Raw genomic sequence first — 11,890 nt, forward strand, 5'->3', positions numbered from 1 at the left:
GGAACCGCAATATCGAACAGAAACGGTTGACTCCCATTGTGGCGCGATATAAAGGATAGTTTTTGACGCTCCATAAATCTCGAACATGTTCTCCATTGCTATGGTTCGCACCAGTCATAATAAGTATGCCAAAAAATGCATACAGCTCTGTTATTGACACAGGCGTCCATGACTTAGGAGTTGTGTTTGGATGCGCATTGTTGTAAGCATTATAAGTTTCTTTTGCTAACTTATTTGTGTGGCGCATAATTATATCAGCCATTTCAACGTTCATGAAACATTTGAATGTTTGCTCCATTGACAACATTTCAGTGCATCTAGCTGGTCCAGAACGTTCTCTTATAATATTTTGTCTGAGTACCTGACGACTTACATTTGGTTCTTTCATCCACTCAGCACCATCACGTGCAACAAATTTTTCGCCACTAGCAGGTAATTCATTATTTTCTTCTACTTCTTCTTCTTCATCGTCTTCTTCATCATCCTCATAGTCCGCATAATCAGGTAATACTTCTGCGGCACTTTGCGAAACTTCAGCATCGTCATCAGCAATTTCAATGTCATTGAAATGAATTTCTTCTTCATCATCTGAGTCAAAGTCATAGGGAGCGTCATCGTCACAAATTTCATCAAATAAAGATTGTATATATCATTCTCGCTGTTCCTCAGTTAGCCTGCATAATAAAAAAAATTAATATAGTATATGTTTACATTGTTGCTTATTTTACATTTTTTACCTTCTATATGCTGCACTTGATAAATATTCGTTTCTTCTTGAAGTCATTTCGTATCCAGTTATTTATAGTTTCAGTTATATTTATTTTCATTTCTTACACTTTTCAGCACCAAAACAATAATGAAAATATCAACAGGCAGCATTTATAACAACACCTCGTGTGAAAACAACCCTTGCAGCTGCATATAAAATACAAAAACCAGTTATACCAGTGTATTTGCTACCTACGTACCCATACCTTGCGCGACCTTTTTGCACATACAGTGCTGGACTTAAGTATAGGCACAATCCGCTTTATAAAAAGAACTGCAGTTTTATTTGTATTCAGAAAAACGATATATTTATTTTGTAGGTATATTATAGGTGTATAGTTTATACATTAAAAAATAGCTAAGAAAACTAAATACATTTTCTTTGCAAATAAAGTTCAAAAATAAAAAAATTAAAATTAATTCGATATTTTTCTGGACAAAACTATAGGCACAACTACTTGCATAATTTTTTGTGCGCGTCTGTTTCAGTATCTGTTTCAATTATCTGGCAACACTTTTATATTCAGCACATTCCTATGTGTACCGTTATTATTTTTTATTGATTCAAACAAGCGAAAAGTTGATAACATTTTTGAAAATAATTATTTTGTTTGTAAACTCTTTATAATGACCCCAAAAAAAACTGAAACAACAATATCGGAGCGTAAAATCATTTTACACTTGCATAGCCAAGGAAAATCGTTTGCAGAGATCGGTGAATTAATGGATCGTAGTCGTTTTCCCATACGAACCATTGTAAATCGCTTCAAAGGTGAAACAAACTTTGAAAGTGCAAGTCGCTGTGGTCGTCCGCGCAAATTAACAGAGAGAGAACGTGCTCAGGTCATACGAAAAGTGAAACGTGATCCAAAAATTACATCTTCACAGGTTGCTGCAGAGGTAAAGGCAGAAATTAGCAAAGATGTACACTTTAAAACTGTACAAAGAGTGTTGCATGAGGCTGGTTATAACTCTCGTGTGGCTAGACGAAAGCCCTTGACATCTGCCATCAATCAGAAGAAGCGATTGGAGTATGCCAAAGAGTTTGAAAACAAGCCAAGCGATTTCTGGAATCAGGTATTGTTTTCTGATGAAAGCAAGTTCAACATTTTCCGGCCTGATGGACACACAAGGGTATGGCGAAACCGTAACACTGCAATGGAATCTCGAAATCTTTTGCCAACGGTTAAGTATGGTGGTGGGGGGATGTTGGTATGGGCCTGTATGTCATCTGCGGGTGTGGGAGAGCTTGTTTTCATTAATGAGATTATGGACAAGACAGTTTACTTAAACATCTTAAAGGAAAATGTGAAGAAAAGCGCTGAAAAACTGAACTTACCCGGGTCGTTCACATTTCAACATGACAACGACCCGAAGCATACAGCCCATGACGTCAAGATGTGGCTCGCTTATAACGTTTCACACGTCTCACCATACCCCCCGCAGTCACCAGATTTAAATCCGATAGAACATTTGTGGGAGGAATTGGAGAGAAGAATTCGAAAACGCACAATTTCATATAAGGTTGAGCTAAAAGCAGCTTTAATGGAAGAGTGGCTAAATATTGGCGAAAATGTAACAAAAAAACTTGTCCACTCAATGCCAAATAGACTTAAGGCCGTCATAAAACAGAAAGGGTTACCAACCAAATATTAAATTAAAATTTCAACGCATTTTGGTTATCGTTTAAGTAGTTGTGCCTATACTTTTGTCCAGTAAAATATTGAATTAATTTTAATTTTTGAAGTGAAAACTTCTTTAGAATCGTTGGGAGTGATTTGGGAAAAAGTGAAACGAAAAAAGCGACCAACTTGGCTACAAAGCGTTATATTATATGTTGATATAAACGTAGCGACGAACTAAATAAAAATAACTTTTATTTTTTCTTGTGATTCGAACCAAGGATTTTGGATCGGAAGCTCACATTGCTAGTCGCTCGGCTACCGCGTCATGCTGTAGGTGCTGGCCTAAAAGTTATTTAGTTACGAAGCGTTATATTATATGTTGATATAAACGTAGCGACGAACTAAATAACTTTTAGGCCAGCGCCGACAGCATGGCGCGGTAGCCGAGCGACTAGCAATGTGAGCTTCCGATCCAAAATCCTTGGTTCGAATCACAAGAAAAAATTTTTTTTTAAACAGATATTTTATTTTATTTTATGATATGTTTATGAGGAGCTTTTTTTCATGGCAGAAATACACTCGGTGTTTTGCCATTGCCTGCTGAGGGGTGAGCGCTATTAGAAAAATAGTTTTCCTTAATTTTGGTGTTTTCACCGAGATTCGAACTGACGTTCTCTCTGTGAATTCTGAATAGTAGTCACGCACCAACCCATTCGGCTACGGCGTTTGTTTAATTTTACTGATGCAAAAATGAGGGAAAATATTTGAATAAAGTTTGCTTACTGTTTACACATTTTCCAAAGGTGACGGAGAACCAAAAAAAAAGTCGATTTTCAAACAAATACGAGTGCATATGTGTAATTGTGTTAGAGTTTCGGTCACGCCCCAGCAAAACCTGCGTGCATATGTGTTTGTAACATTCAAAAAAATGTAATTGTGTTAGAGTTTCGGTCACGCAGGTTTTGCTGGGGACGCTCATAATAGCAACCGCGTGTGTATTTTTATATTCGTAAATATTTTCATTAAATATTAAATATTTACCGCAATTATGCCGAAAAATAATGCAGAAAAGTGTCGTGAATATCGACAGAAAAAAAAATCAATAAATAGCATCACGGAATTCATTCACGAAAATTTAATAAAGTATACACCAGAAGTATCGCGGATACTTAGAAAAGATTACGATAAAGTTCCAATGATTTTAAGTGGCGATTTTAACGTAAATTTTGCATTAGACACAGCGGTTCCTTCAATTGACTTTCTCAATACAACATTCAATTTAAAAATGTGTAACAATCGCACTGAACCGACAACACGATCAAAAACAACAATTGACGCGGTATTTCAAAGATATGTTGACAACATCGAAACCAAAGCATTTGTATCATATTTAAGCTATCATAATCCACTCGTATCATTTGTTGAAATTGAAAACATTGAGGATGAATAATAATAAAATGAAGAAAATAAAATATGAACTTTATAGCAATATTATAATGAACCTATAATTATCCCGCCCCTAATGCTGCTTTCGTCTCATTCTCTCTCAGTTTGTCTTACGGAAGGTTTCACTTCTATCCCGTCTAACCGTTAGACTGGTATTTTATTTTTGAACTTTATTTGGAAAGAAAATGTATTTAGTTTTCATAGCTATTTTTTAATAGCTCTACACCTATAATATACCTACAAAATAAATATATCGTTTTTCTGAATACAAATAAAACTGCAGTTCTTTTTATAAAGCGGATTGTGCCTATACTTAAGTCCAGCACTGTATCTTTTGAACCAGGTAGAATATTTCAATGAAATAAAAACCAAAATGTGTATTCGTTGTTACTCTACAAGTATATTATTATAAATTATATTATTTTGTTTTGCATTTATCAGGACAACAACAAAAACAAAAATCCACTGTTGTATGTCCTGACTTTATTTGCCCATATCGCTGGAACCAGTAGGAATATTCGAATGAAACAAAAGACAAAATACCTGTTATATATTAAAATATACATTTCAAAAAAAAAAAATCATAGAAATCGGTTGAATAAGCATTAAAAAAACCGCAAAATAAGGTCCCGGGTACAAACGTATCCCGGGTGTGTGTTTACATGGTATTTTCTGGGTGTGTGTTCTAGGGTTAAAAGATGTTGTTTATCCTCAAGCAGTTCGTTGACTTTAGCAATAACAGATGAATTATGCTCTCTAAGAGTAACAACCTCAGCAAATAACTACTGCAGAGTTATTTGTTGTTTAGCATCATTTAATTGTATTGTTTGGCAGGCATTTTCATTATTTCTGTGCATAGGAAAAATTTCTAAATTAGATTCGTTAGCGGGAGCAGTAGCAGCACTGTCATCTAGAATGACGATAGGAGGCGGCGATCGAATGCAGCCACGGCGTTCTGCAGCACAAACTTTTCAATAGAATGGCTGGTCGCAGCTGTGCAAAAATTCATCTGCTGCACGTAGAGTTGATGAGCCACGTTGTTTTTTTCTGCGATGACGCCCGTGAAAAGTAAACTGTCATGAGTATTGCTATACCAATCATAGCAGTATGCATTGTAGCCTCACAGCTATACCTACGTAATAAACACGACCGCTTATAAGCTGATTTCAGCATAAACTCTAAAATATTTTCTCTATTTAAGATTTCATTTCCAGATTTCATTTGTGGAACAACATCATCAAGACGCACACCACAAATAGGAGGAGGAGCTCGGCCAAACACCCAAAGAGGGTGTACGCGCCAATTATATATATATATATATATATATATAAGATTTCAGAGGTTTCGGGAGCATAGGGTGGACATTGGAGTAAGATGTTATAAACATCTTCTTCCCACTCAGTCCACGTTGAGCAGTTTGGTGAACTATCCTGGCCAAATCTATGGAGGTATTTTCTAATTATCCCGTGTCCTGCAAGGAATTGCGTTAAATGGTAGTTTGTTCCTCCGTGGTCCTTTTTTCCAACCACATCGTAATGATGGGTATTAACTCATGCGTCCATCTACGCTTAGGTGATCTGTTTCACCGGTCTTGCCCATTGGCGATCGAACGTCACCTTTCTTCTGCTGCAATTTCGTTACGCCTTGTCCTACCGTCGTGTTCAGATAGCCTTACATGTACTCTCTTAATTTCTTTCCAAAATGTCTACCGGGGCTAGTTCTGTAATGACGAAGGAACTGCCATCAGAAATTGTACGGAAGCCGCAGATAGCCCGCTAGCACTTATCTCATAGACGGCTATTCATTTTCTTGAATAGCTATATATGTTCAATGCATCAGCCAAGATCGGATCCATATACAAAGAACCGAGCAGACAACCCTACTATATAGTATTGTTTTTCTATGGTTAAGGCCATCGTTAACGTTTGAACGACTATCAATCATCACCCCTAAGTATTTAATAGCTGGTTTTGTATTGGTAGTTACAATCCCAACACTTACCTTCATAAATTATTATGCCTTCTTGCTGCTTATTAGAACCACATTAGTTTTGTGCTCGGCTTATTCCAGTTTCATGTACGTCATCAACACCTTGATCCTATTTACTGATTGGCTGGCGATACTCCGATTATCTTGGTCGTGTTTTACCACCATTACCACCGCGATGTGATACGCGAATCCAATGAATTCGGTTCTCAGCGGCACATCCAGTGATAGAACTCCGTCGTACATTAGGTTCTATAGTGGTGGGCCTAAAACTAATCTTTGCTAATACGTTTTATTCCTCAATGCCTTTGTTGATTCTAAACCTCAGTTTACGGTCCGAATTATTCTGATAATATAACTAGATGCCCCACTTTTATGAGGGCTTCTAGAGTACAGGCTTTGCATCTTCTACCTCTTTGGTAAAGAGCCTTCGTTAAGCCAGTTTTGGAATACCGCAAAAACATATATGGGCGCTTAGCAATCCTGACTTTCAGAGCCCTATTTGGTGCTATCCGAACCTGGAGCTTTATGGGACCTAATTTTGGTAACGCAGACAAGGGAGACACTTCGTGTTAAGTTCGTACTAGGCAAGTAATTTGGGGCGTTTGTGCGCTTTTTGCTTTGGATAATACCACCCGGTAAGCAATACCCAGAGGGTGGATATCAGCTTCTTCGCAAAGTTTCTTGAAACTTTCTTGTTTGTTTGTTTTAGTAGCTGTTTTTAATGGCCGCCTTGCTGATCTGAAATTATAAATATTCTCAGCAAAATTTGGTCTCCTTCTATTGCGCTGTACGTCTTGTGCAGCGGCATTCTGCAATCTCAAGAGCTTGATGTTTTCGTTTTACCAGTAGTACGGAGACAAGTGCTTACGTATTATTCGCCTCTTTGCAATGATGCCGGGTAATCATGCGAGTGAAAATATTACACAATTCGTTTATCACAATTACCATAAAGATAAATCAGCAAGACAAACGGCTGAAATGTTAGCTATTAATGTAAGGATAGTGTACAACATTATAAATTGCTCCATTCCAATGGTTCTCAGTGATTTTCAAAGATGGAAAGGTCAATAGTGAAACAGATTGGCGCAAAACCGCTGTGTAGCCATATAATATTAGCCGCACATTTCGAAGAAAGGTGTGAAAAAAGGTTCCGAAACAGTCCGAAGAGTTCTCTGAAAACACAATTTTTCATCAAGAAGTACAGGGTGGGCCATATAGCGTTTGCTTATTGAACCACCTATTTTTTTGAGAATGGTAACACAAATGACATGTCAAATGTGTCCATAATTTACGTTGAGGTTTGACATTTACGAAATGGGACGCTATACGCTTGAACAAAATTGGGAAATATTGAAATTGGGAAAGATGAGCATTTTTACCGAAAAATCATCTTTTCTGATGAAGCTCATTTTCACATCGGTGGCTACGTCAATAAGCAAAATTGGCGGATTTGGGGCTCAGAAAATCCACATGTTACTGTGGAGAAGCAAATGAATCGACAACGAGTCACTGTTTGGTGCGGTTTTTGGTCTGGCGGCATCATGGGGCCATTTTTTTTTCGAAAATGAGCGAGGAGTCGCGGTTACAGTAAATGGCGAGCGTTACAGTGACATGCTCAACGAGTTTTTGTTTGGTTTCAACAGGACGGTGCAACTTGTCACACTGCCAAAGTTACACTCGATCTTTTGGCTACCGTCTAGCCGATTCAAAAAGCAAATTTTACATGGCCCACCCTATGCAAAGAAAAAGTCATAACTATCGCACTAACGCTGACAAACTACTTTCTTTTGCTCTAACTCACGTTTCGCAGTCAGCACAATATTGGAATGTTTTTTTGTTTTTTGATGATACAAAAATAATACTATATAATTCTTTTGAACCCAGGAAACTTTGGAGAAAGCTGTTAAAAGCCCTACAAAATAAGAACATTATTTCCACAGTGAAATTTGGGAAGCTAAGTGTAATACGCGTAGTATGGGTTTGTATTTGTAGCAAAGGTGTTGGTCAAATTAATATTGGTGCGGAACTAAGTTCCCGCTGTTTGTCAATAGATGTCATAAACCAACCTAAGACATATGGTAAACAAACTGCTTCGACACATTAGTGATTTTGTTTTGGTATCATATACTTTTGGTTTTGTGAAAATGTCTGATTTTGTGCCGAATAATCGTCATTTGCGGGAAGTGTTGATTTTCCTCTTTCAATCGAAAAACTCGGCGACTGAAGCGCATCGAGAGCTACAAAAAGTTTATGGAGATGCTGCTTTAAGTGAAACAACGGGCCGAGATTGGATCCGTCGCTTTAAGGACGGTGATTTTAATGTTGACGACCGTCCGCGTGAAGGACGGCCTTCCTCTTCTACCACCAGCTGGTACTGCATCAAATACTTTCAGAGCCGAAGCATTTGTATCCATTCGGACGGCATGACCCAGCCAGCTTAGCCGCTGGATCTTTATTCGCTGCGCTATGTCGACATAAACTTTCGAAATCTACTTCAAACATTTTTTCTTGTCAATTATTTTCATATGAAAAGATTTATGCGACAAACTGGACCTTAAGAAATATAAATTTATTAAATGAGTAGTTCAATAAAATATTACAACATTGTGATCTATGTACATAAACCACCGCTCTTACCCGTTTTAAAAACTCACAATTAGGGTTATTATGATTCATAATTTTTTTTGCTATAAATTAGTACCAAAGCGCCGTAGTTATTTATAAAACAACTCATGATGATAGCGATGTGATGAAAATTCAAAATCTAGCAAAATTTTTAAGACTATAGCAATCCATTTTGATACCGTTACTTCTGGTTGCAGCTTCTGCGTACGTGGTGATTTTAATTTGCAATATTGCCTGGCCATATGTTGACAATAACTATGCCTGAATTGCTAAAAACATTAACAGCTTTTCGGAATCTTATAAAATAATAATAACTGCGCTTATAAACTTTCTCGAATTCTTGATCTAGTTTTCATAAACGACAACATGAATTTCTCACTTAGTGAATGTCTTGAACCAATATCGCATGCTAATAATCATCATATACCGCTTGTTATTCGTTTATTCTTTAGCTATAGGAGACTAAGTTCTGATAAAGTTACTAACAATTTTTGCTTTAAACGGTGTAATTTTAGTGTTGTTAACACTGAAATTTCAATTTTGGATTTGGACTCACTGCTTGCTGGAGTTTATTTGTAAACTTGCTATGATATGTACGATATTTTATGTTTGTACCATCTACTAGTAGTAAGAGATATAAAATTCCGTGGTGTACATGGTGGTTATTTATTTATTTATTTATAAAATTGACTCAAAGAGTAAATCTTATAAGCTAATTGTAACATAAAGCAATAGCATCGAGGCCTTACGTTTAAACTGTGTATATAGAGTACAATTAATGTTTGTGATGCTGGTTGAATAGTGTATATGTTCGCTATTGACTTGATAGCCGAAAGGGAATCAGAGCATATTGCGAAGTTTTTTGTTTTGCTTTTTATTGTGTTTATAGCTTCGCATATGTCTATAATTTCTTCAGAGTAGGTGAGCTATAGCTTACCAAGCACATTTGACATTTTTATAACTTCGTGAGTGGGTAGATGAAGGTAAAGTTGTGGTATTTCTTTTTAATTTCGTAAGACTTTGTTTGATACTGGATTCGGTTCGTGTTGTTTGTTTTTTTTTTAGTTACTTAGGGTAGTATTTATTGCCTTGGGGCTTAGTATCCAGGGAGGCGAGTTGTGGATGATATGTTTTGCAGGTAGATTGATTTCTGCACAGAGGTTTAATATTTTACCTATGGCTGGCTCTTGTTTGGGTATGCATTTTCTTTTCTGAACGATTTGAGCGATATTATGAAGAGGGTTGTATTTTGTTACTAAAAGTCCTTTAGCGCAGTGCCCCCAGGATAGCAATTAAGTACTATTTTGATTTTTTTAGCTGTAAGTTTGGGGCGGACCCGAACAAAAAAATGCCATAATTTATTTTTGGAATGAGTAGCGTTTTAACTGATGTGAGTAAAGTTTGGGTATCACAATTAAACTTTGGAATGGTCGGCACTTTATGACACTAAGTTGTGTTATCAGTGCTGTGCTCATTAAATCAGTGTGAGAGTTCCACATGTATCTTTTGTTGAATATGACACCTAGTACTCTTTATTCATTGCTTGGTTGGAGGTTTATTTCGTACGATAAGATTGTACATTGGCAATTTTGTTTACGACAAATGTGAATGTATTTGCTTTTTGTTTGAGATAATCTTGTATGGATTTTTCCCCCCTAATTATTATGTAGAAGTCGCCCGCGTATCCACAGAAATCAAATTCTTTGGGAAGAGATATTATGGAGCTTAATTTGTTGTAGGCGATTGTTGTTCACCGATATAGGTGAACCTTGGGGGGTTCCATTGTTCATGGGCCGGACATCGGAGAACTGCTTATTAACGCGAACCGCAAATTTACGGTTGGTCATAAAGTCTATGACATATTTCATAATTTAAGTGCCAAGTTTCCATGCCTTAAGTTGCTCCACAATAGCGTAAATGCTGATTCTGTCGTAAACCTTTTCGAAGTCGATATATAAGGGTTAGATGAATTGAAGAGAGTCTAATTGACGCTAAATAATCTAAGGAAAGAAGAGTATCTGCTATTAATTTTCCTTTCATATAACCAGTTCGACGGCTATTGAGTAGCTTGTGTTTTGCCGCCAAAGCCGATTTGCGATTATTTTCTCTAGAAATTTAGCAGGACAGAGGTTAAGTGATATCGGCTTATACGAATTTGCTAGGGTTTTCTGTATTTTGGGGTTTTTTTTTTTTGTGTTTGCGGGTAAGGGGGTGGCAAATGCCTAATACATCATCAAAACTGCCGTCGCAGCAATGGTATGTCCAGAGACTAAAAAACTCTCCCTCGCTTGGAACCGCCCACCCTGGAACAGGTTTCGCAATCCTTCAGAGCGGCGTTCCAACTTCCATATTACAAAGGTCCCTATGTCAAAGTTTCGTCTTTCTAATGCGGGAAACTACTGATAATCTTCCACGTTTTCTCGCTACTTAGCATCTTGTCGATTACATTTTCAGTGGTTATGCGACCGACTGCATTCTCTATTGCGCGACGTTCTTATTCCCAACGCATGCATTGAAAGAACATGAGTTCAGCGTCATCTTCGGCGGCATCCCCGTAAATGCATGTGGGGTGTTTGCGCTTCTCTATTTTGAACGGGTTTTTCTGGAAATACCCGTGCCCCGAAAGCATTTGGGTTCGCAAAAGTCTGCTGTCCCATGTGGCGATGTTTTTTATTATATTATTATTATTTATTTATTAAATAATAATTAAAATTATAAATTAATATGTTTACAGCACTAGCTACCAGAGCTATCGGCTAAGTCATTACGTGAAATAATTAGTATTATTTATTATATATTATATACTTATATTTATTTACATACAATACTTATATACAATATTATAATATCTTAAAATAGATGCTGCATGTTCAAATGTTTTAGAAAGTTGAAAATAAGTTTTACATTGGTTTCTGTTGCATTGGAGAAAATTTCAATTAGGTTTTTATTTGCAAAATATTGCCTGCGTGGATGGGAGATAGCGGTTCAACTTAGCAAAATATGGAGTACACTTAGATCAGATGTGTTGCAGAAAGTACATGGTGGTGGTTGAGTATTCTTCAAAAGATATTCATGTGTTAGAAGGCAATGGCCTAACCTTAGGCGTATAAAACATTTATTCATACAGGTTGATCTGTTTGTTGATAAGATGATCCCGTTCCCATGAAGATTCCCTTCTTTGTATTGGTGTTTATAATTGGACCAATTACATCCTCTGCCGTGAACCCATAGCTTTATTTTTGGCTAGACACCCACATGAGTCTTACTTTTGGTGACAGACTAGATAGTAATACGAAATCTTTTTGCAGCTTTAAAGACAGATAGACTGTCAGTGCATATCACCGCTTTTTTGCTGCAGTTCCGCGTCAAATATGGTAGCATAGCTCAGCAGGAGTTCACAGGTTCGAGTGCCGGCATTACTGTTTGTTACAGTAAAT

Source organism: Anastrepha obliqua, chromosome 6 (genome assembly GCF_027943255.1).
Source record: "Anastrepha obliqua isolate idAnaObli1 chromosome 6, idAnaObli1_1.0, whole genome shotgun sequence".
NCBI classification, from domain to species: Eukaryota; Metazoa; Arthropoda; class Insecta; order Diptera; family Tephritidae; genus Anastrepha; species Anastrepha obliqua.